A 25,577-nucleotide genomic window follows, 5' to 3' on the forward strand; every position below is an offset into this window, starting at 1 on the left:
TTGTTCTTTCAAGAGTTTACAACTGAACATTGACTTAATACAGCTTTGAAACTTTATTATGCAAAAGAAAAATGCTGCTTTTAATCATCTTAATTTAAATGAAACAAGTACAGAAACAGTTTCCTTACCTCATCAAATCTTTTTTTTTTTAACGTTCCCTTTTCTTAGTAGTTTATATTTAACATGGTACTGTATTTGCTGTACATGGTATTGTATTTTTTTTTTTTTGGTTTCTTGCTGCTTCCAGTTCTAAATGAGGTGTGTGGTTGACTGGTCAGTTCCTAACTCTGAGGTTCTCCTGGATACTGATAACATTTACCCAGTCTGCCTATAATTAGCAAATTCTGCAAGCAGTATTAAATAGTGGGGTTGCTAATTTGCAAAGAAAAAAAAGCCTTTGGCAAACCTATTTTTTTTCTATTTGTATGTGTGTGTATATATATGGCTTTGCTTTCAGAATCTGCTCATTCACTGCCCTTGAAGGCAACAGTCTAACTACTGTGTCTCCATATAGTCCCGCTATCAAAATATTTCCTCTAATGCAAAGGAAGTGCTCAGATCAGTTCTGTCACCATAGTTACAGCTAATACTAGTCGGGGGGGAAAGAAGTACATCACCATCAAGACCTTGAGAAAATCTGCTCAGAGGTATTAGACACAAAATTCTAAAGTCACCCCAGCGGTATTAATTATTTTTTAAATTGCATGTTTAAAAAGTCTAGCACTAATGGGCGAGGGGTCTCAGTACTATTTTTGTGATTACTCATAATACTACTTCACTTTATTAGTTTACCATTTTACCCTCACTAGAGGGAACTTCTGCCATTTTTATTAAATGAACATTTCAAGAACTTACTCAACGGATTCTTCCAACAATGCATTTACAATCCTCACTGTGTAAACGGACTAAAAACAATTGAGTAAATTGCTGCAAGGTTTCCACAGCAACCATTGCAATACAAAAAGCTGTTCTGTGCTAATTAGAAGATGAAAGGTTCCAGACTGTAGGTCATTTTCATTTCTCAAAGCTGTAGGAAGCTATGCAAATGTATGTGCAAATTATTGTCACAGAACAAGATAATGTATCCAAGGCTTGAAAAAGGAAAACTGATGCTTTATATTCTGTGAGGAAGGGAGTTAATCGAATTAGTCTATATGCAGTCACAAAGCTTTTGAAAACAAACAAACAAACAAAAAACCCCAAACAGTAAAAAAGAGAGGCAACTTAAGTAATGAGACATTTTACAACTCAAAAACCTACTGCCTGCCTGCACATTGCTTGAAGCCAAATATGGTAATAGTAATAAGAATACAGAATCAGAAGCCTAGAGGATTGCATACAACACATTCTAATTATCAGAATAGGATAATGGAAACATCTTAACCCCTCTGATATGAAGAATGTAACTACGAGGCTTCTACAACGCTTCTGCTGTCTCTCTTACTCCTAAACCTATAGTGTATATTTTAAAAGAGACAACTTCTATCATTATTTCCGCCAACTGTTATCTACAATTTAAAACAAAGCATGATTTAAAACATCTTTTTACATCAAACTTCACAGTATTTCTGCTGCAAGTCTCTTGTACTAGTCAACGTCAACACCCCTGTCAACTGAAGACCTTTAGCACCTTTAGCACCAATGAGCACGTTAACCAGTTAGAAAGATGATGGCTGCATTTAAAAGGGACATGCAGGGCTCAAGGGCAAGGATATAAAGGTGAAGTAAATCAGGGATATACAGAAACCCATTGGCCTCTGCTGTCCACGCTCCACAAAATCATTCAAGATTAACTGGACTTTGTTTCTCCTTTATGTGTTGAGATTATTATTATTTACGGTATTATCACAACACTAATTTAACCATAAATTTCTTTATTAAATCCAAAGGCCGAATGGTACTTATACAATTGCTCTAAACACCCCTAGAAGCCTAAATATTATACAATTTTCTACATACAAACAACAACAACAAAACATTTATAAACATTTCATCAAGATACTTACAAAAGGGTCAAACCCATGGGTGCTTGGAACCATATTGATCAGCTCCAACTCAGTCAGGCAATAAATTAGTATTAGCAATAAATAAGGCCCCGTTTTCGTCATGGGTATTTTTAGTAAAAGTCACAGGCAGTAAACAAAAATTCACGGCCCAGGACCTGTCCATGACTTGTACTATATACCCCTGACTAAAACTTGGGAGCGGCTGCCTGGGGATGCCACGCGTGCTTGAGGAGGGGGCAGGCGGTGCGTGGCCCAGGACCCATGCTGGTGCCTGGAGGGGGGGCAGCCCAGGACCCCCGCTGGTGCTGGAGGGGCGTGGGCAGGGCTGGCAGGCTCCCTATCTGGCTCCACGATGCCCCTCTCCCCCACCCCAGCAGCAACAGCAGCAGAGTTTGGGTGTGGGAGAGGGCAGGGGTTGGGGCATGGGACAGGGTGAGGTGGGCGCTGGGCAGCACTTACCTGGGGGACTCCCCAGAAGTGGCAACATCCCCCTCACTCAGCTCCTAGGGGGAAGTGTGGCCAGACAGCTCTGCGGGCTGCCTCCGCCCAGAGCACTGGCTTTGCAGCTCCCATTGGCTGGGAACCCTGGCAAATGGGAGCTGCGGGAGCGGTGCCTGCAAGCGGAGGCAGCATGCAGAGCTGCCTGGCCATGCCTCTGCCTAGGAGCTGAGGGAGGGGGATGTTGCAGCTTCCAGGGAGCCCCCCAAGGTAAGCGCCGCACATAGCGCCTCACCCCGTCCCATGCCCCAACCCCTGTCCCCTCCCATACCCAAACTCTGCTAATGATGGGGTTGGTGGGCGATGGCCCGGGACTGCCCCAGCAGCGGGCAACAGCCGGTGCAACTGCCACAGGGGCTGCCTGAGCTGCCCCTGAGCCAGGCACACTGGCCGCTGCAGAAGTTACAGAAAGTCACAGAATCCGTGACTTTCATGAGAAACTCGCAGCCTTAGCAATAAACCCTATCTTCTCCCCTACTTCTTGCTGATCAAACAGTTTTCCCACTGCACTGGGGTTCACATGGGCCCTAATTTTTAATATAGAACTGGTATGTGGGGTGGCGCCTTCTAATTCAAATTCACTTTGCCTTATTTAAAACCATCTGCAATCACCCCTATCAGTCAGAAGCCTTCTTTTTAGAAACTATACCTTATTTCATTAGTTATTCCTTGAACCCGACATTCTCCCTACTCCATTCCTTCTGGCCTTATAACTCATTATTCTCAAGTCCTATCTTTTATTTGCTAGTTAGGGCCTTTCTTTACAACATATTTCTTCAACCAAACATAAGCTAACTTTAATTATCTAATTTTATATTTATTCTACATTATTAAACATACATATAACAACCAATCACAAGGCATTGTCAGAAGGGACAGAACTAGGGACCAGCCACCAAAAGCACAAAGATAAAGGAGGAACTCCATTAGCTAGTCCTAATAGCAGTAGGCTTTTATGTACACCAGTCACTAGAGGGGGATACAACAACTTATCAGCCTCCTGGTTTCCTCTAGGCTAGGACTTCTAGTAGTCAAAACTTCAGCAGGTAACTCCAGACTCCAGCAGTCCTTTTTGGCTATTGACTTATTTCTAAACCACAACCTTCTAAACATCTCACTGACCTCTCTGATGTGTGCATGTTGCTTTCAGAGTCCAGCACACAGACTATTTCAGCGGCTCACATGATCTCCACCTAATGGAGGCCCTAATCCTGCAAAGAATTATGCACACGCTGAACCTTCCCTTCTGAGAGTAGCTCCATTGTTTTCAATGGGAACGCTCACAACATTTAAAGTTAAACATGCACAGGATCAGGGCCCTAGGATGCTTCTTTTTACAGGGAACTCTCTTTCTGCTTGAACTCAAGAAAATACTGGACCCCATCCATCATTTGTTGACAGCACTGTCTTCTTGGTTGCACAGATGTGTGTGAAGCTCTACAACTGTTGTTCGACTGATGGCCTTGGTAAAGTTGGAAGGTTTGTCATCTATAACTTACTCCATTACTCCTAATAGATATTTTATAACCTATCATGTGTTGACCTAAAATCACTGCAATATCTTGGCATAAATGAGTTTGCTTATGTAAATGGTAAAACAACTGATTAACCCTGAGCTACCTTGTTTTTTGTCAAATTAAAATAACATTAAGTAAGAAATTTACTGTAGTTCTTTATTTAATAAACAGGTACATACTTCTTAAGTACTTGAGAAGCAGTAATGAGTTGTGTGGAAATGCATAGGCCTCTGGAACAAATCCATGTCAGACATTAATATAAACTATTTAGATTTAGTGCAAGTATAGGACATTTCTGTATTGTATCTTCCTGTCAAAGTGATTACATATTGAATAAAATGGCAGCTGGCATGAAAGAATAAGAGGAAATAAACTCCAATAGCTGGCATATTTTATAGTGAATAAAGGTTGCTGAACCATTGCTGTAGACTCCTGCATGTATTAAACATTCCCTACTCAAACCTTCCCATGGACCCAGGTACTGAAGAACTCTGACTACATCACATACTGCCGAGGTTTGAACCCCAATGGCGGTTTCTACATCAAATTCAAGCACCTCACCTTCCTCTCCAAGGCCCTACATAAATCTTACTCTGCCTACCTCTCAATTTCTTTTTCTTGCTCTCTTGATTTCCCACTCTCGGCTTTGCACCTATCGAATGTTTTACGTCTCCTTAAATCTCACATCTTCAAGCAATCCCTCCTAATCAATAAGCCCCAATTTCCCCTTTTCTGAAACAGCTGTGTTGTGTTGCATCTTGTATACGCTGGTCTCATCATAAAGCTCTTCAGAATAGGAACTTTGTTTCTATGTACGTAAAGTGCCTTGTATATTTAGAAAGCTAAATTACTGTAGATATTTACAATATAATAATAAACTTCATAGATATAATAATGAACTCCATAGATCCTAAGTAACCCTTCAACTCTATTTTAAAGAAGCATGATAGACTCCCCCCAACCCGCGTGTTGCTTTTCAGTAGTGGTTCCTGCTCCAGGAAATAAAAATAGCTCTCAACGCTTCAGTTCAGAGAAAACTACTCAATGAACTTCTTCAATTTAGATCATTAGCTGCAACTAAAAACAGCCAAGAAGAGAAGAAAGGTGAAGGGGGGGAGGGGGAGAGAGAGAAGGGGAAGAGGCGAGCAACAGAGACAGAGAGGAAGGAAATAAACAAACAAACATCTCCAACTGCCTTAGAGGAAGTAGGGTGGGAAAAAAAACAAAACACACCCAGACCATTTACCTGTTGAGATTTAGGTTCTCTGGAGGGAGCTTGGATATGACGTTGATGAGCCACTTTACAAGACAGATAGATTACGACATTCAAATACATGCTAAAGATCTTTAAAATGTGTGCCCTGTCAAGACTCAAAATGAGAAGTACAACAACAAATGGGAAAAAAAACAGAAACAATGTGTAATGTATGTATTTAACTAAAGAGATGAGTCCAAGTCACAAGGTGCAGTTCTGGAGCCAATCCTCACCCAATTCAAAGGAGTGGGCAAGTTCAGCTCTGCTATTCTGTTGCAGGTCCCTTTATTTATTATTATTCTTTATTTCCATTATGATAGTGCCTAGGGGTCCCAGTCATACAGCAGGGTCCCACAGTGCTAGGCACTGTATAACACATAAAATGACACATCCTGCCCTGAGGACCTTACAATCTAGATGTAAGAAAAAAATCACAACAGATGAATACAGATAAACAGGGGAAACACAGCAAAACAATGACACAAAACTGGTCAGGATGAAAGCAGTGGTCACAAAATACCAGCTGCCTAACCCTTGTGAAGTTTTTCTAGGCATCATGGAAAAGGCGAGTTTTAAGGAGGGATGTGACAGAGGATACTGTGGACATGGGAGGCTGGTGAACCAGCCTTTGGGGGAGTCTAGCCCCCAGCCCCTCCCCTTCCCTTCTGCCCTCCTCCCCCTCAGGAGCCCAAAGCACCCCCGCCGTGGCCCCAGCCCTAGGCCGCCTGGGCAACCCCCAGACCTGGAGCACCGGGTGGCGTGGCAGTAGCGCCCCCAGCCCCTGAGTGCTGGGTGGGCAATGTGGCCCTGGCGCCAGCCACCTCGAGTCCTGGTGGCAGGCTGGCCTGCCCCTGCCCCAGCCCCAGCCCCAGCCTGGGCCACGGAAGAGCGCCTGGAATCGCAGGAGGGAGACTGAGGGCAGAGCGTGGGCGGGGCCACACCAGGCTGTTTGGGGAGGCACAGCATTCCCCGGCCTATTATACCTGCCACCCACGTTTGTGGATGTTTACAGGAAAAGCCTCCCTTGTGTAAGAGGCAACATGGGAAAAAGCAGAAAGGTGCTTCTTTGTCAATTTAACAAATAGGCGATGAAGGTGGACATTGTTGGCAGAGTAGAGCTGGGAGTCAACGTCTCATAGTGCATTACAGATGACCGGTAGCAAAAGGATAGACCATGAAAGGCACTAAAAATGAAGACAAGTTTGGTCTTGATGTAGATTTATAGAAAAATTTCAGAAATGCAAAGTCATGAGACTGAAACTAGTATCTTACAAAGGCACAAACAGTGAGATTGCAAAGGGTTTGAGTAGGCTGGAGATGAAGTAGAAACTAAAATGAGTGATGTACTTTGCACTACAGCAGAGTGGCCTGCTAGTGCCCAGCAATATTCCCTCCAGTACTCATTCCTAGTTTTTAATCCTCAGCCAAGGATTTGTTCCATTTAACACACAGACAGTGGAATGGCACCAAGCTTTGCTGCAGCAAGAATTATCTTGGGGAGGCTGATTGCAACCAGCTCTCCTGTCACCAAATAGCTTAACAGCAGTAGAGAAGCCCCTGCCTCTCCCCCTCCCATAACCTTCATGGCACTGGAGAGATTGTGAGGCTTTCAACTGCCACTGAGTCGAAGTACTCACTCTCTCACCGTGATCACAGCAACACAGAGAAGGCTCTATACAGTTTCAGTGACCCATTGGGTCTGACAACAACCACACCCCCACATACACCCTGCCCTGATTGTGACAGCTGTGGAGGGGCACTGAAAGTTCCATCCTGGACCAGCCAGCTCTCTGCCCTATCATAGCAGAAAGAAAGGAAACAGACCCCATTTGTGCTATTTCTGCATCTCTATTCAAGCTCCTGCATAGAAACAATTGTGCACTGGAGGCCCCATTTTCCTTCAGAAGAGTTAAATCAGCAGTACCTAATTAGAAAGTACAAGACTGTTCTTTATACAGAGAAAAACTGAATTATGAGTTTATAAGAATAGGTGTATAATTGTGCTTCGTTCACACACAAGATATTGCTTTTTTGAGACATGAATAAAAGATCAGCCAAAAGAGTCAGTTCTTATATTTAGTCTAGTATAAATATTTCTGCTGAGAGCATAGCAAATGCTCTCTTGCTGATATGCAAGATGCTTCTTGAAATCATTAATTTAAAAGGCTGCATTGTTCTTCCTCCCTCTTTTCACAATCACACAATCTGAAGTAGGTAAACTGATCTAGAAAAATAACATTCTTAGAAATAAGAAATTGCAGATATTATGGTAAAGTGTAATGTATTAAAGCATACAGCATTGCCTATGACACATGCAGGTTCAGCGAGCAACAAGAAGCACAAATTCTCTGTGCAGAATCCTCACACACACCAGGATTTTACAGCAGGATTTTCTAATGAGAGCATTAATGGAGTCATCCAGTGCCTTGAGTCGTCAGTTTAGAATCATGAGAAAGATTTTTTAAATTTATTTATTTATTGGTGAAAGGATTTTTCTTCTCCAAATGATCTTTGGTGAGGGGGGAAAAAAAGTAAAATCCCTATGCAAAACAAAAACACTTCAACTTTGAAATACTGAAGTTTTTATTTCAGCCACTGTTTTAAAAAATGCCACAGTGACAGCCCAAACATTCATTTCCCTCTCCAGTCCAGAAAAATATACACAAATTCCCAATCTCTACTCACATGATTCTTTTTTATATCAGAGCACAAAGCCTTGCCTAAGCCTTTTTATGCCACAAATTACATATATTGGTAAAAGCTTATTGTTCCTTGACAGAGCTGCCTTCAAATGTACGTCACTCTATTAACCCAATAATCCAAGCCTTTACAGCCTTTGATTATGAAGACAACAAAGGAAAGTCCACTGTATCTACCAAAACATAAAACAAACTGAAATCCCATTGATTGCAAGATGCAGATAAGGGCAAAATCCAGTTCCCTGTGTTTTAAGGAGTCTTCTCAGAAAAGTTGCATTTTTACCCTCAAAAAAAAAAAAGAAAAGAAAAAGAAAAAAAAAAGTGTCATGAAAATATCTTCCTAGAAAGATAATTAGAGGAATGTTTGTTTGCATCACCAGCCCTATTAAAGTTAGCAAGCATTAATGCAATAAGATCCTGGATTAAATCAGGGTTAATGAGATTAGGAGTAGGCACATCATTATTCAAATCACACTCCATGTGAGCAGGGTGTGCTGCCAGACTTGTAAATCAGAGATTAGAATTTAACACTATTCCTTCTGCAGTCTGACAGTCTAGTCCTAAAGGTCTTTTCATAAATATTGCTGGCAACCACCCGCCAATTTCATAGAAATTGATGTTACAGCCCTGATTTTCAGAAGTGCTGAGCACCCACAACCCCAGCAGGAAGTTAATAGAAGTTGCAGGTGCTCAAGCACCTCGGAAAAATCCGGTTCCACAAACAATAAAGTTCTTTTTTATGTCATAACAGAAAATTTGTTTCCCACTTCCTCTCTCTTCCAATCCAAGACATTTCATCTGCACCTCTTTCTGCACATACCAGATGCAAGGAAACGTACTTTTTTTTTTTTTAGAGGAATGTTTGTTTGCGTACTTTTTTTTTTTTTTTTTTATAAATCGAATCTAATATGCCCTTTTGGGTCTCAGCCTATAGCTGAAGTCCCTAACCCCTAATGCTCATCATCCCATATATAACTGACATTCGAGAATACATCCCGGAAAAGAGCTCATCTTCTTTGGAAATAAAGTAGTCAGAAAAGCTTCTGAGTCACTGGCAAGGTTTCTAATTATCCACATAAGGAACTGGTGTGGGATCATGGAGCATTTCTCTTTGGATGTAGGCCGGGGGATTCATAGGAAGTCTTGGACTTAACCCTGAAGAGCTCTTGATCAATGACGAGTCCCAAGAGTAGAAAACACTTACCCTTCAAGGAGGCGTCTCAGAGAAGTCTTGACAGACATGGAGTAATGCAGTAATGCAACAATAATCCTTCCAGCCTCTGAGTCCCTCTCTCCAGGAAGAGAGATGGCTGAACTCCCTGTCCTTTCTGAGGTTTAGTCACAGATGGAGCGTCTTGTGTCCTTAAGCTTGCTCCACTCTGCCATGGTTGGGGAAAGGGGACCAGGCAGATAGAAGACCAGTGGGTTGATCTGTTCAGAAGCACACCCTTTATGTTTTATAGTCTCTGAAGGGAGAAGAGTGAGTGGGAAGAAAGATCTTGCTCACTCCTGCTGCAAACTTGCAGAGAATGAGGCATAAGACTAGAAGGGGTGTGGCCATGCCCCAGAGCCTGTCAGATCTGCCTTCAGTATTTGTAGGAAGAAACCCACACATCTCAGACTGAGGAGGAGGAGAAGGAGGTCAAGATCCAGAATTATTCAATGTTTACAAATGAGACTGGCATGTTACCTTTGAAGTAATGTGTCACATGGAAATTTCTCACCCCAGTTTCGCAATCCTATACTTATTCAGCACTCTCTCTTACAACACCAGTATGAAACTTGGCATAAACATCGAAGGATATCACAGCAAGGTAAATTTCTTGTTTTTAAAAGTCTTCTGAGACAAGTTGTGTCTCCCCCCCACCCTCAAAAAAAGTGTTTTGTTTTAAACTTCAAACAAGAGGACCTACTTAAGCCTTGCCTGCGCTAGAGAAATGTAGTGTGCTAACCATTACATGGTCCACCAGCACAGATCTCATATCCACACACAAGAAGTGCTGTCAATGTTGCACATGCATAACCACCGCCATTTGGATAAGACTTGTTTCAAGAAAGGCTAAACTCTGTAGGTCCTCCAGTGTGACATTGTCTACTGGTGCAATGCCAGTCTGAATGGAAATCACTGGCATTAGAACCACAAGAGTGCATTTAGGGAGGGGGAAGTACAAGATCATGGAGAATCTTGTTAATTGCTTCTTTGACAATGTCAGTAACCTCTTCGTAACAAGATGGTCCGGCCCCTTTAAGGAGTAGTGGGTCTCGGGACCAGCCAACCCTGTTCCATAACATGCCCCTTAAGAGAGCAGCAGACAAGCTGAGGAATGGGAGGTAGGTATTAATCAGGGAACTATCTCCCGAATAGGATAAAAACCCAGCAGTTAGTGGACTCTGGGAGAGAGTCTCTGTAAAACAGGGCTGGAACCTGGCCTGAGGGAAGCCAGTTTGAACCACTACATTGCCCCACAAAAGGGGTCTGTGGAATCCCTTAACCCACGGGGAAGCAGTGCACAGCCTCAGGAAGGCAGGCTATGGAATCTCTTAATCAGGGGGCAAGGTTTGGGTCTGATGGGCCAAAGCAGACTGGATTTTTATGAAGACTTAATAAACTGGAGCCCAGCAAGGTGAAATATTACTTTATGTGCTCTGGGCTGTGAACAAGTGATTTTGGAGAAGCAAGAGGGAACTGAGGGCAGTGTGCCTACAGGGCCATGCCGTATCATGAGGGGGACGTGCTCTGGGATAGCACCTTGCCACAACCTTGTACAGACGGAACAGAGGGGAGGATTTAAGGATAGGGGTTGAGGATGGAAAATAGGCAGAAGGGATGGTGCAACGGTGCTGTTTGATCATACAGAGTCCAAGTCCTTTAATAAGGATAAGGGAACTCCTGGAGTTACTGTACTGCCCTGTTGAAATTGCTTTAATACAGTACTCATTGACTGATTCTACTGGCTCAGTGTTAGTAAGTAGAAAAATCAAGGTTCCTGGAGCCACAAAGTTGCCTGCATTACTCAGCCTGAAGTTTCGTTATGGGCTTTTAATGAATAGTAGGTAAAGCTGCACATTTAACAAAAACTAGCTGGGCTATCCAGAATCAGAAGAAAAGCTCATCCATTCGTCTGAATGTAGGTCAATAAAAGCTTATAGTGAAAATTTAAATGCAACCTTAAGTACGGAGCCTCGAATAATTGTATGTGAAGTAGCTGAAGAACTGGGCCTTCATTCTGCTAAATGTCAATTTGTGAAGCTCTCAGAACAACAGGAAAAATGAATGGGTACGTGAGGTAATATCTTTTATTGGACTAACTTCTGCATGTCGAGATCAGTTTTCCTCCTGCTAGAACATTCTATCCTAAAAGTACAGTTGTCTACTTAAAATATATATTAAAAGTAACAAGAATACAGAGAGTAGTCACGCTACAAAAAAGGCTGGAATGATTTATATAAATACATGCATCTCTGAGGGTAGGGGGCAATCTCTCTCATAACAGAAGGAAGTATCCTCTCCTTTGTGGTATGGATCAAGTGTAGGAGAACTTGGAAGCACAGCACAGCGGTTCTCTAACCCATATCCATAGGTTGTCCCACTGAATTCAATAGGTCTAGTCATGTACTAAATTAATATTAATTGGAAGGAAGGATATATTTGGACCTTGGAAATTAGCCACAAACAGTCATCCTGAGATAACTGAGGAATAATGGAGAAAAGAAAGGGTTGCTATTGACAAACAATAATAAAGGCCACTAAATCACATCATACAAGCAAACTGCAACATATACCTGTGACTGACTCTTTACTATGTAATCAATACATAGTACAAAACTATCTCCCCTCTCTCTCCAGTGTTAGCCAGAATTGTCTGGCTAAATTATTTGAATATCCGATTACAGTTTTTCTTGATTTGATCAATTCTAATCAAATCAAAGTAGGAGTCCAAAATGGCTACCGGAATGCAGAAAGTTAAAATAAGCCACTAAATCTCTGTCTGTAACGGCCACTTTGATCTACAACTCATGCTTGGTATTGCTTTGAAGTCTGAACTTCAAGCTGCCAGCTGTCGCTACAGTACATGTAAATTAAAAAAAAAAATCTCGTGCTTGTAAAGATGGGCACTTAAGAGCACATCAGCAGTTATAAAAACTGAAGTGGTATAGATGCTGGGGTTTAAAACACCTGAATGTGCCATATCTACAAACCTACTAAAAGAATGCTAACAGTATTTCCTAGTGTTCTCAGTTTAAAAATTGTGTTTCTTTCAACAAAAGCTGGCTAGCACTCCAACAGAGTTCCTACCATTTGCGATCCATGGTGTTGGTTTTGACTTAAGCAGCTTCACACGCACCTTGTCTACCTTAGGCTTTTAAACATGTTGTGTGTCAGCTAACACATGCTAAACTTTAAACACTGGTATTGACAAGGCCTGTTGTTCTCAGGACTGATAGGCGCTTGCCCTCAATATACTGGGAAATGGTGAAGACAAACAACAGATCCTTTTTCTCGGTAAGAGACACACCCAAGCACAGATGAGAGAAAGCATGAATGCAGAGCGCAGCTGCTGTGGTCTCTTGATGGATGGACCTAGATGGCAGGCAGTTTGAGGAGGAGTTGAATCCATGGGATTGACAAGAAATTTGAAGAGGGATGAAAAAAAGGGACTTTGAGCAGAGCAGCAGAGTTGATGTGAGGACTGAATTGGGCACCTGCTTCCTCAGGGATCCAAGGCCCTGAGCTTCTGAGAGAGGGAGGACACATGCTCCTTTCACCTCTCTACCATATCAATGTGGCAGTTGGGCACACAGTGAGAAGCCTTGGGATCCAGGGAAGACTTGGGGCTGGGGGCAGGGGAAGAGAGAGGAGACTTTTTGGCTTTAGCTTTGCGCTTCCCTTGAACTTTTGCTTTCCTAGAAGGGGTGGAGTTTTTCTAATTACTACCCAACCCGCAAGGAGGAGAAACTACAGCTGCACCTGAATCTTACAGAAAGCTAAGCCACTGGCTGCTACAGTCCACAAGACTCTCTCTTCTGCTTGGGATATTGTTTCTTACCCTTCTGCAAGGACAGTTATCAGCCAGACATTACCACTTACTCAACACAGCCATTCCAAATGGACTACTTCTCAGAGAGATTACAAGTCATTCCCACACGTGTAGAATGGTGGGGAGGAGAAAGAAAAATTGTCAAGCTTGGAGGAACTAACTACATGAATATAGTCAGCTGATGATATCAGAGAGCTAAGGGAACATTCTTTAAGAAATAGAGGTCAGATTCAATACGGACAGAAACCATTCTTATAAATTTGGTCACAGGATCATAGAATCATAGAATCTCAGGATCTCAGGGTTGGAAGGGACCTCAGGAGGTCATCTAGTCCAACCCCCTGCTCAGAGCAGGACCAAACTCAACTAAATCATCCCAGCCAGGGCTTTGTCAAGCCTGACCTTAAAAACCTCTAAGGAAGGAGATTCCACCACCTCCCTAGGTAACCCATTCCAGTTCTTCACCACCCTACTAGTGAAAAAGTTTTTCCTAATGTCCAACCTAAACCTCTCCCTCTGCAACTTGAGACATAGGTATAAGTGGTGTAATTTACACCAATTAGGCATTCAATAGATTTGCAAATGACTGTAACATTCATATTCACTGGGGAACAAACTCAACCATATCTTGAATGAGTGCAAGACCTAGTTACATTGATGTGAGTTGTACCCGCTTACTCAATCGTTGAATTTGGCCTTGGAAGTGGTGGATATGGTGTGACACTTTTCAGGGTTCACTGGGGTTTGCTACCACCTTCTCACAGCAGAAAGGAGCCTTGTCTGTGCCCACCAGAAGAAACCCTCCCCAGCTGCTGGCAACAAAAGCGCTCTGCTCTGCGTGCCACAAGCTCTGCTCTGTCCCAATTCAGGCTAGCAATTTACACACCCCGTTTTGTTAAGACTTGAATGTCCAGTCTCTTTTCTTCTGGACACCAACAACATATACCGTTCTGTTCCCTCCATCTACCAGTCTTGTAAAATGTGGCACAACCCTCTAGGGTGGAGTTGGTTATACCTGTAAAAAGGTGACATATCAATACTGATATTCCCATTGCCATGTGGGAATGGCTGAAACAGTATAAGCATCGTTATACAGACTCCACACTAGGGGGTCTGTGCCACTTTAACTAGATGGTACAGTTAAAGCAGTACAACTTTCTGCTATAGACATAGCTTTCAACACTAGCCCACTGTGGAGAGCCAATGACCTCAGAGAGAACAGGGAAAAAGCTGGTTTATCATCCATTGCTGTTGGAAGACAGACCAGGGAGTGAACAGACTAATGGTATGGTCAGACTCAAGAGGACGCTGCTAGAGCATATGAACCCCTCTGCTACAGCACCGATGTCCACTAGGAGCTGATCTAGATTGGGAAAATGAGTAGCTCGTTCAAATATGTTACTGATTGGGGTCAATTTTCTAGACCTACAACTCTTTTCCATGCTTGAGAAGGAGCAGCTAGCTCCTTTTTGGAAATGACTCTGTGCTAAGTGGTGTTTATGTTGATTAACTCATTACCTAACACATTTTAAAGCACCATTCACTTTCCTAGGCTAAATAAACCTTATCTCACTGTTGTGTTCTAGCCAGACCCCTAAACTAAGTGTGCCTGCTACCATCAGGAGGTGTGACTGAAGCACATGTAGATATATCAAAGCTAGATAGAGTAGCAATGGCAGCACAGTCATAGCAGTACACTAGCTCTAATCAAGTTAGCCCACTAAAAACCAGAGAGTGTAGCCATGGCAGTGAGAGTGGCAGGAGGAGCTACCTGCCCCGAGTATGCACTGAGCCGAGATGCTAGGCACGTACTCACAGTGGCTAGCCCCTCCTGCAGCTACACTCCATGTGGGAAGTGCTTTCCCTCCCATCCCATTAATTTTTTTCTTTTCCTTTCACCTTTTACTGGCTATAAATATATAGTTTATTGTGTAGGAAGGCTGTGTTATAATGTTGCTTTTACTATTCCATGGCTTGAGAGAAGTCTGAGGCCACTGTGTAAGCCACCTGTTGCCTTTCAGGAGCTGCAGGGCGTAGCTTTCTCCTTTAGATGTTTCCTTCCACTGGCTGTTCCAAACATTAGCTTATTAGGTGTCCCTAAAAACAAGGGAAAAATGAAGTGTGCTCTGTGGCTTTAAGGTGGGTACAAACATTAAATGGGGGTCACAGTTTTTACAGGCTCATTCCAATCTACCACCTCATCCGGTCTATAACCTATCCATCGGGGTGGAAGAACTTCAGTGCATATATGTTTCCTTGGAACTGGTTAAAAAAAAAAGAAGTCCAACTCTTTTGCTCCCTAGGAGTTTTCATAACTGCAAGAGGACACTTCTTTGAAATGCCACACTGAACTGTGAAGTCAGTGTGGAATTGTCATATCAGACTGTGTAAATAAATGGTCACATACTGTATTTGACAGTGACTAGTGACACATCTCAGTATAATGTATTTCTTGCTTGGTCAGCACACCACTAAGCACTTCAGAATCTTCTCCCTTTCTTTTCACTTTTACCAAACCTTCCTCACTGCGATGGTTAGCCATCAAACCTAGCAGAGCTGATGTAGCTCTCTCGAGGCCGGGCATCCAGCACCAGCAGAGGAGTTCCTATTAAACAATATAAAGGGCACCTATCCCTGTTATGGAGAAGCAAGCAAACTTTTACATCTGATTCCAATTTGTTGATTGAACATGAACTGCTGAGCTGGCTCCAATGTAGTTTTTAATTTCAATCTATTTGTGACCAGAAACCTTCAGTAAAAAGATCAACCACCTACACATTTTGTAGAAATATCTTCAATACATAGATTTCTAACCTAAATCACAAACACATGGAGTTTATTTTCTATTGACACTCAGTACACTGTGTTGATGGAAAGAAGGAGTGGTTTGATTTCTTTGGTGATGTGGTTTTAATACATCCATTCCTGGGTTCCACCACTAAATACATATCCCAGCACCAATGGTTATAAAGATGGCGACAACACAGTACTATACTAGTAAAAGGTGCTGGCATGCATAGCGGCAAAACTGACCTTTCCTAGTATTTGGGGGGTTTATCCTAAGAATCACATAAATACACTTCTAGGTTTGTTTCTTTGAAGTAAACAGGATATTCTCATTTGTCCAGCAGAGCAGATTCAGTGTGTTTTTCCTATGAAAGACCTAAGGAACATATGCAGTGCTCACTTGGAATTAAGGAGCTACTCAACCTGTGCAGCTCCTTTCACTACAAAACAAAACAACCCCTACAAGCCCATAACTAGTTTATTATTATGGACTATCCATGGGGTGTTCTTGTCAAGAACTGGTTTACCTAGCCACTGGATATCATTGTTGGTATCACAGATGAAAATGTGCTTTCCTAGAAGTTACTAAGAAGGTCCTTCAAAGTCAATTTCATGATAGTTGTCAAATTGATGGTCACTAACTATTTAACTCATAAATAGAAAGAATTCTTGAAATAGTGTGTAATTCTGGTATGTACATATTCTTTAGACGTAGTGAGTCAATTTTTGGTCTAATTTACACTGTTGTAAATTAGGAATAACGCCACTGATTTCAGTAGCATTATTCCTGATTTGCACTGGAGTATGTGAGCACAGCTCACTGTATAGAGAAAGACTTGAATATTTACCTATTGTTTCAGAACAGTAATGGGTATAAGAGCAGTGTAACTATCCCAAGGAAAAACTCTGGGCAAATGGAATGAATTCTGAAATTAGGGTTCCATGACTCAGATAAACTTACTTTAGCTTGGTCTCAGGATCATTTTCAGATACAATAGTAATTTACACATCCAAAGATACACATCCAGCAGGCATACTGAGGGACAGGATTGAAAAGCCTCACATAAGGCTGTTTAAATAACTTAATTACACCTCTACCCCGACATAACGTGACCCGATATAACATGAATTCGGACATAACACGGTAAAGCAGCACTCTGCAAGTTCGATATAACGCGGTTTCACCTATAACGCGGTAAGATTTTTTGGCTCCCGAGGACAGCGTTATATCGGGGTAGAGGTGTATTACACAGTGACAGATTTCAAATTTTTTTTTTTAATATATTGAACTGCATACTTGATTTAAAAAAAAAAAAAGTTTTGGCTAGTCCCTCTGATAATTGCTGAGTATAAATCACTGTTCGGCATAGTCTATAAAAAGCATGGTATTGCTGTTCTAAGTCCTTCCTAGATAGCAACAGTTGATATATCATACTTTTTAATAGCCTTTTCACTCTCCAACACTCACTCTCCTCAATAGTTATAAGTTAGCTTGGAAGAATTAGATTTTTATCAGCAAATGTCAGTAAACATTGATTTCACCATATGCACGTGCACACACACCCACACACACACACACCCCCCAATGAAGAAATACTTCCATCAATTATAGTTGAAATTTACAAATAGGTAAAGTAAGAAAATGCTGCTTAAGAACTTAGAGTTTGATTTGAGGAAAATTATTTTGTATATTTTGACATGCGATGTTGACAATTTGTGTTTTATCACTTATAAAGCTTTAACTTTTTGATATGCAACATCTACTGTCATTAAACAGTTATTGTATGACACCCCCTATTAATTTCCCACAGTTGTTAACATTTAAATAGATAAATATCTTTAAAGAGTGCTTACCACCCATGATTTCATGCAACCAAAAATTTGTTTTAGGAATTATCTTGGGGAAGGTCTGTGGCCTATGTTATACAGAAGGTCAGACTAAATTATCACAATGGACCCTGCTGGCCGTGGAATCTATTAATTAAAAAAAAATCTAAGAATTGCATAAAAATAAATCAATATCTGTTATAAAAATATTTAATTCTGCCAAACGTATGTATAGAGACACAAGGTAATGTGAGGTAATGTGTTTTACTGGACCAATTTCTGCTGGTGAGAGATAACCTTTCGAGTCACACACAGCTCTTCAACAAAGAGATTACCTCACCTGCCTCGTCACTAATATCCTGAGACATGGGAACATGGCTGCAGCTATACTGCATATAAGCTTATGTATACGTGTTATGTGGGAAATCAAGCCAAACAGTTTTGTAAATTATGGACCATTCCACAGGGAAAGGAAAAATAGACAACTTTAGTGCAAATGCATTAAAATATGAAGGAAATGCAGTGGGTGAGTAAAAGTATGTGACTGCAATCTTGCTAAAACCAAGTTTAAACAGTTTATCATTGAAAGTGGTATTTTGTGATTAAATATCACAGAAACTTCACATCCATGTATGCTTGAAAATAGCCACCAGAACAAGTGTAGAGCTACGGTCATATGAAAAACCATGCTTATACTCTTCAAAGGAGTAGTATTTAGGCCCAGTATTTCTTGGACAATGCAGGGATTTGGGACTAGGATCTTGATCTCAAAATAAAATATCTTGAGGTTTAGCTTATCCATCAGGAAGCCTGAATAACTAAATGAAAGCAAATATCAATTCTGTACACACACAAGCATCTTTCCACACAGGAATAGAAGTAGAAATTCTAAACAAATATGTATGGAAATGTATATTATGCTGGATTAGAATGCCCATGTGTATCTGAGGAAAACAAAGACAAGTTAATGTAGGGCATGGGTGGTTCTTGAAAGACACAAAGTGGGTTTTTATTTAGTATTGCAGTTTGCAATTAAGTGTCTTATAAACTGAATTAAATAACAAAGAAAACAGGGTGGAATTATATAAATCTGTAAATGAATGGTGATGTGAGACAGCTCTACTCCAGGCTCTTTAGAGGAACTCTCTGCAAGTATTCAAGAAGCTGCCTGTATTTGCTCTATAGATGCTATAATAAAGTTCAAATACTGGTTTTTTTAGGACAATATTTTGATAGCTATTTTGTACACTTAGGTTATGTCTACACTGCAAACAAGAGGTGTGATTGCAGCACCTGTGAGCGTACCCAAGGTAGCTTTGATTTATTTTAGATCAAAGCTTGCTTGAGTAACAATAGCATAGCCGTGGCAGCACAGCCTACGGCATGGGCTAGCCTCAAGCATTGGCATGTCTACACTTCTAGATGGGAATTACACCCCCTCCTTGAGTAGACATACCTGTGCCAGCTCAATCCATAAACAAGCACACCTTCAAGTTATATGTGGTATGCCCAAAAGAAAAAGGGAAACAGTCTGCCACAGACATCTGCCAGTTCCATAACAAATAGTATCTCAGATGAGGGCCGGGAAAAAAATATTATTCTGACATAGTAAATCATTAACTGGACCTGAGAGAGGGTGGCAATGAATAATCAGACCAACATCAGTCCAGTTCCAAGTCCTGTTATGAGATGAGAGGGGACCAAAAGACAAGTCAGAAAGCCTACCAAGCGGCAGTCTAAACTGTCAGAGCACCATAGCCTGTTACACATATTCCATAATGGTGAAGACCAAGACTGCATAGAAGCAGCACAAAAGCACTGGATAAGGACGACTCAGTCTGATGCATTTTGGCATTGCAGCATTTGGAAGGAACTTGAAGCCACACCCTAATACTGTCAATAGAGACTAGAGTGAAGAGTACTATGGTTACCATTGCTGGGGAAAGCAAGTTTAGGAATTCTGTGTCACTAACAGCACAGGCTGTCAGAACAAATTGAGTTGTCCTAGGGTTAGGTAGACACCACAGAATTTTTCCAGAAACCCATGACTTTATGCAGGATTTGCAATCTCATTAAATTGGCACATTTGGGGACCAAAATACCTGCCATTTAAAAGGCTACTGGAAGCTTTAGTCTGGGTATCTAGACACACAGGAAGTGTGAATGCAGTGAAGCTCTAGGAAGAGACTGGGTCTGGGAGCAACAGTAGCAGAACACCTAAAAGAGGTTACAACTGTATTATAAACATTTTTTGTTTGACAGGGTGTTCACTAAAGAAATTAATTTGGGAGCTGTTCTGTCTCTGCCTCAGTATGCACTCTCTATAATGAAATATATGGAAATCGCAGGAAGTCCATCTTCATCAAAGATTACAAAACCAAGAACTCAGATAACTAGCTAATTAATGTTGGTGTCTACATTATCTGGTAAAAATAATCAGCTTCAAAGACCATGCAGACATGGACATACAATTCTTAAGAGTAACCTCTGAATGGTATGATGGATAAGTGAGAGAAAAATTACACTTTTCCATTATGTTAGCAGTATGCAGTATTAGCATAAGCAAAATGTTATACTATTAGTAAGATACACAAAGCTTAACCTGTGTGTGATGCAAAGTAAATTTCTATAAATGACACTCCACAACTGAGTGTGCAAAAATTCAATGAATTAGTACAGTGAGAACCACAGACCACCAGTGAACTGGCCATATATATCCTAGTGCTATCAAATTTTCCCCTCTATTCATTATGGCTACGTCCACTAACCACATCTCTCCTGTGACCTAGAGACGGAGAACTGGGCTTACCTAGCCACTGTTACTACATGACTCATTTGTTGCTCTAAGCCATAAAAATTCTGTAATTGTACTATTTCCCTCCCCCCCCGCCTATATCAATTTTATTATACCTATTTTCATGCATTGTTTACTTCAGCATGTAATTTGCGAAGTATGTGACAGCCACACAAAGCCCATCTAGTTAGATTGTTGCAAGCAAACCAGTACATTCTATATTTTCAAATTTCTAAGTTGTATGATTAAATTAACAAGTTTTTATAGCATCTTCCCCTTCAATGAAAGTAATGTCACTGTTTTCAACAGATTTGAAATACAGTACCTACTAATTATAGTTAGTAAAAAGCGACAAAGAGTCCTGTGGCACCAAGTACTGGAGCATAAGCTTCTGTGGGTGAATACCCACTTCGGGCTTGGCTACACTTGCAGATGTGCAGCGCTGGGAGTTACAGCTGTCTTCGTACAGCTGTGTAGGGAAAGCGCTGGAGTGTGGCCACACTGACAGCTACCAGCGCTGCAGTGTGACCACATTTGCAGCATTTGCAGCGCTGTTGGGAGTGGTGCATTATGGGCAGCTATCCCAGCATTCAAGTGGCTGCAATGTGCTTTTCAAAAGAGGGGGGTGGGGTGGAGTGTGACAGGGAGCGTGGGGGAGACAGAGAGAGTGGATTTTTGGAGCTGACACCGTGTGAGCTCCCTGCCTTGCAAGTTCTAAGGACTGAAAGATACACAGCACCAACCTTCAATCATTTTTAAAGTTTGGACCCCTTCCCCCACCCCTCTCTCATTCACTAAATGCAAATAGCCTTCAGACCAGATAAGCAGCTGCTCCAAAACGGACTCCCCTCTCCCCCCCCCCACCGTGTTGCTTCTCTCCTCAAGCAAACACTAGCTGTGAACATTCCAAAAGAAACCCCCTGCCTGCCTCTGCTGGAGCAAACAAGAGCTGTGTTTGTTTTTTTAGATAAGCAGCTCCAGGAGCCCGGAGTTTACAACAAAACAGCAGAGTGGCTGAACAGGCATTCTGGGATACCTCCGAATACCTCGGAGGCCAATACCTCGGAGGCCACAGCGCTTTTGGTGGCCACACTTGCGGAGCAGCACTGCATCACCAGCGCTGCAATCCTTATATCCCAGGCAGAGCAGGAGTACAGCCAGCGCTGCAGCCAGGCAGATGCAGCGCTGTATGTGCCTTGCAAGTGTGGACGGTGACTAAGTTGCAGCGCTGTAAAGCCTCCACCAGCGCTGCAACTCTCCAGTGTAGCCAAGCCCTCAATCAGACTTCTGTTAGTCTATAAGGTGTCACAGGACTCTTTGTTGCTTTTTACAGATCCAGACTAACACGGCTACCCCTCTGATTATAATTAGTGTTTGTCATCAGCTATTGGAATGAAATGTAAAAATGGAAGGATTATAGATGTTCATGTTGTTAATATTGTCTGATACAGTCTACCTATTAACTCACTGATGAATGCATAATGTAGTCAAATGCACACACAACATTACATGCTTCTTTCCTCACAGCTACATCGGTTGCATCAGTCAACTTGTACTAGCAGCAAAGAGTCCTGTGGCACCTTATAGACTAACAGACGTTTTGGAGCATGAGCTTTCATGGGTGAATACCCACTTCGTCGGATGCATGTCGACATGCTCATGCTCTAAAACATCTGTTAGTCTATAAGGTGCCACAGGACTCTTTGCTGCTTTTACAGATCCAGACTAACACGGCTACCCCTCTGATACTCAACTTGTACTGTGATTTTGGTTTGTACTACAGTTGCTCAGGTTTTAAAAATACACCTCCTTAGACAAGAAATTTACCCTCTCCCAACCACTTTTAACTGGCAATTTTGGAAGCAGAGACTTTTGAGTGACCTGTAGCAGCCAATTCATCTGAGAATCCCAATTTAACGAAGCAGAAGGAAGCAGAACAGAGGGTTTTTTCTCTTTTAAGATTTGTTAAACTTTAATGAAGGCTGTTAGTAAGCAAAAAAGGCAAGGCAGTACAGAAGGTTAATTTATAACTTAATTTTCATCTAAATTAAGGGAGCAGAGTTACCAATTCTACCACACCCTCTCCTGAAGAACAGCAGAGGCACCAGAAGCAGAGATCTGAAGTGCTTCCATAGTCAGAATAGCATCAAGTCCAAAACTAGCAGTCACAGTTCTAGCAAAATTGAGATCCTGAGGGGATTCCTCCAGGTCCAAGCTTACCCATCTCCCTTCTCATGGCAGATGCCACCTCACATTATCTGTGAAACTGTTGGTCTGAAGAAACCATCCCCCAAGAGACTATCTCTTAATCCTGATGGGTCTGTACCACCCATCAAAGTCAAGTTCATAGAATCATAGGGTTGGAAGGGACCTCAGGAGGTCATGTAGTCCAACCCCCTGATCAAAACAGGACCAATCCCCAGATTTTTGGCTCAAATTCCTAAATGGCCCCCTCAAGGATTGAACTCTCAACCCTGTGTTTAGCAGGCCAATGCTCAGACCACTGAGCTATCCCGCCTCCATTGTTATGAGTATTGTTATGAGTATTGAAGGCCAGGCTGTGTCCATGCAACAGCTTTTCTAACTTTACAACCATGTATACATCCATGCCATGTTGATATCTGTGAATGTCGAGAATTCCTGTGTAGCTATTCCATCAGGCCTCATTAGGGAACAGAGTGCCTGTAAAACATGAACACAGAATCACCAGGGCACATGGGGAAATGAACTTTAGGCTGTCCTACTGCACAGAGAGCTGGGAGGAAGAAAAGCCAATCAAATTGCTACACAGACTCAATTATGGGATCCAACCATACAACTTAAACAGAACGCTGAATTGGTAACAGGCCAGGGGTCAAACACTTCTAAGTGCCATAGTTATTAAAAGTTTTAACCCCATGGTGTGCGAACATAAACTACATTTAGAACCAACCATGCAGCTAACTGGTTACAAAGACAGTGAAAAGTTGTAGTGAGTGCAGAATCAGTCTTTGGTGGCCTGGATGCTGAGATGTAGTGACTGATGAACCAGGGTTACTCCACCAGTGTTCTAAATACCCACCGACTAACCAGGAAGAAATAGCTGTGTATCGTATACCAAACAATGAAGAATTTTCCTCATAATTCACCCAGAAGAGACAAAACTCTATTAGTCTCCATCACAGGCATGCTTGTTTTTCTTCAAAAAGATCAGCACAAGAAGGGCTCATATTTGTTTACGAGGACACAAAATACAGTAAAAGCTTTGTTATCTGGCATGTTGGGAGAATGGGGGATGCCGGTTAGTCAAAAATTCCAGTTAACTAGGAGTTGTACTTACTAATGGAGGAGGGAGTTTGGGTGCAGGAGGGGGCTCTGGGCAGGCCGTTGGGGCGCAGGAGGGGTTTCACTGTGCCAGATCCGGGTGGCACTCACCTCGGGTGGCTCCCCGGGCGGCAACATGTCCCTGCTGTTCCTAGGCGGAGGTGCGGCCAGGCGGCTCTGGGCACTGCCTCTGCCCACAGGTGTCGCCCCTGGCCAATGAGAGCCGCGGAGCAGTGCTCAGGGTGGGGGCAGCACACGGAGTCCCCCTGGCCATTCCTCTACCTAGGAGCAGCAGGGACATGTCGCCATTCCATGGAGGCGCACGGAGCCAGGTAGGGAGCCTGTCGGCCCTGCACCAACCAGACTTTTAATGGAAATCAGAAATGCCAATTTCTAGAGCTTGCTGGTTGGCAAAGTGCTGGTTAGCACAGCACTTTACTGTATAAAGGGATCAAATCAGCTGAGCTGCACTCAGAGAGGCCCTGAGAAGGCAGGTGGGCAAAAATAGCTTTATATCACCTAAGGCTGCTTAGGGTCAGTTCAGTCCAAGGAGCCATTACACTGGCTAGGAGCAGCCAGAGAGGAGCAGTGATCCAGCCACCCCTACCCAGGCATGCTTTATGTCAGACAGGGCCAGGAGAGGGTGGAACAGAAAGCTGGCTATGCCAATTTTACACCACCCAGATACAACCCCATTATGTACTAACTTTGCAGTCCCTTTATATCACCAGATCATGGCAAAGGGGGCCAAAATGAGGCCAAGGGTCTGGTCCAACGTTTCTTTTCAGGATTTTTTTAAGATACATTCCAGTATTTAGCCTCCAGTTGCTTCCCAAAAATATAATAGGATTAAGAGGCTTCATTTGGAATAAGTGAGCCACCGAGGGCAGTGTCTGGTAATTACTTGAGTTTCATAATCCAGACAGCATTTCTCTAAAAAAAATGCTTTAGACAGGAAGAGATAGGTCAAACTAAGTACGGGTGAAAGGGAGAGAAATAAAGGAAACAGTTCAAGATGCTTCTGTCATTTTCAAGGCATGATCATTTAGAAATACCTAGTGACAATCTAAAGAATATTGATTAATTAAAAGGGCATAAAGAATAATGCACTTCAGCACAGCTGCTGTTCATTATCATCTTGTCAATGCTTTGACAGGTCTGCTCACTTTTCATCCATCATGAGGCTTGTCGGAGTTTCATGGTAACACTGGGCTCTCTCAGTCAGGCCTCCCCTTCTTTTTAATTATTTTCAGAAATACTATACAGAGACTAGCAGACTCCAAAATCATTGATGCATTTCTACACTATTTCAGAATTAGACAATTTAAGATGCATTACCTTGGGGGAAATTCAATGCCTCAGTAACATGTTGAGAACTCAGATTCTTTTCTATAAATATTTTTAAAGCACTTTGTTTTGGATAACTTGATATCCTGGGAAGATATTCCCCATTACTACTCCACTACCATCTCATCCCTTCTCCAGGAGTATACAACTGTTCAGTTCAATAGGTTGTCCCTACACATGGACCGTCGCATATCCCTGTAACCAGAAGTCCATAGTAAAACAGAAGGGATAACTACAGGATACAACATTTACACCCTCTGTCTCTCAAAACATGGGGCATTCACACACTGTTGGTCCTCCGCAGTCGGAGCCATGGAGAAGGCATTCCAATGCCTGCGATTAGTGAGTGTGGTTCATGCATTGTAGTGTATATATGTTCCTTGCGCCAAGTCGCTCTCACACATTATTTTTGCCCCAGAAGGAACACTAGGGGGTCTCAGCATGTGGAGTCATGGCCTTTCTTCATATGGGCCAACATTAATGCTCATTTACTTTTGCTACATAA

At 42.2% G+C, this 25,577-nt stretch overlaps 1 protein-coding gene across 8 annotated transcripts in view; it reads right to left on the minus strand.

Moving 5' to 3' along the window:
• SH3KBP1 (SH3 domain containing kinase binding protein 1) overlaps positions 1–25,577 on the minus strand; it is a 326,940-nt gene that overhangs the window by 225,519 nt on the left and 75,844 nt on the right. Inside the window, exon 1 of one of the 8 annotated variants that reach the window (XM_039529101.1) lies at positions 9,180–9,349. The exons of the other annotated variants lie outside the window; for them this stretch is intronic. The gene's annotated coding sequence lies outside the window, so the exon portion shown is untranslated. Of the gene's footprint in view, positions 1–9,179; positions 9,350–25,577 lie in introns of those variants that run through there. 8 annotated transcript variants of the gene reach the window in all.

Source organism: Mauremys reevesii, linkage group 1 (genome assembly GCF_016161935.1).
Source record: "Mauremys reevesii isolate NIE-2019 linkage group 1, ASM1616193v1, whole genome shotgun sequence".
Classification (NCBI taxonomy): Eukaryota; Metazoa; Chordata; order Testudines; family Geoemydidae; genus Mauremys; species Mauremys reevesii.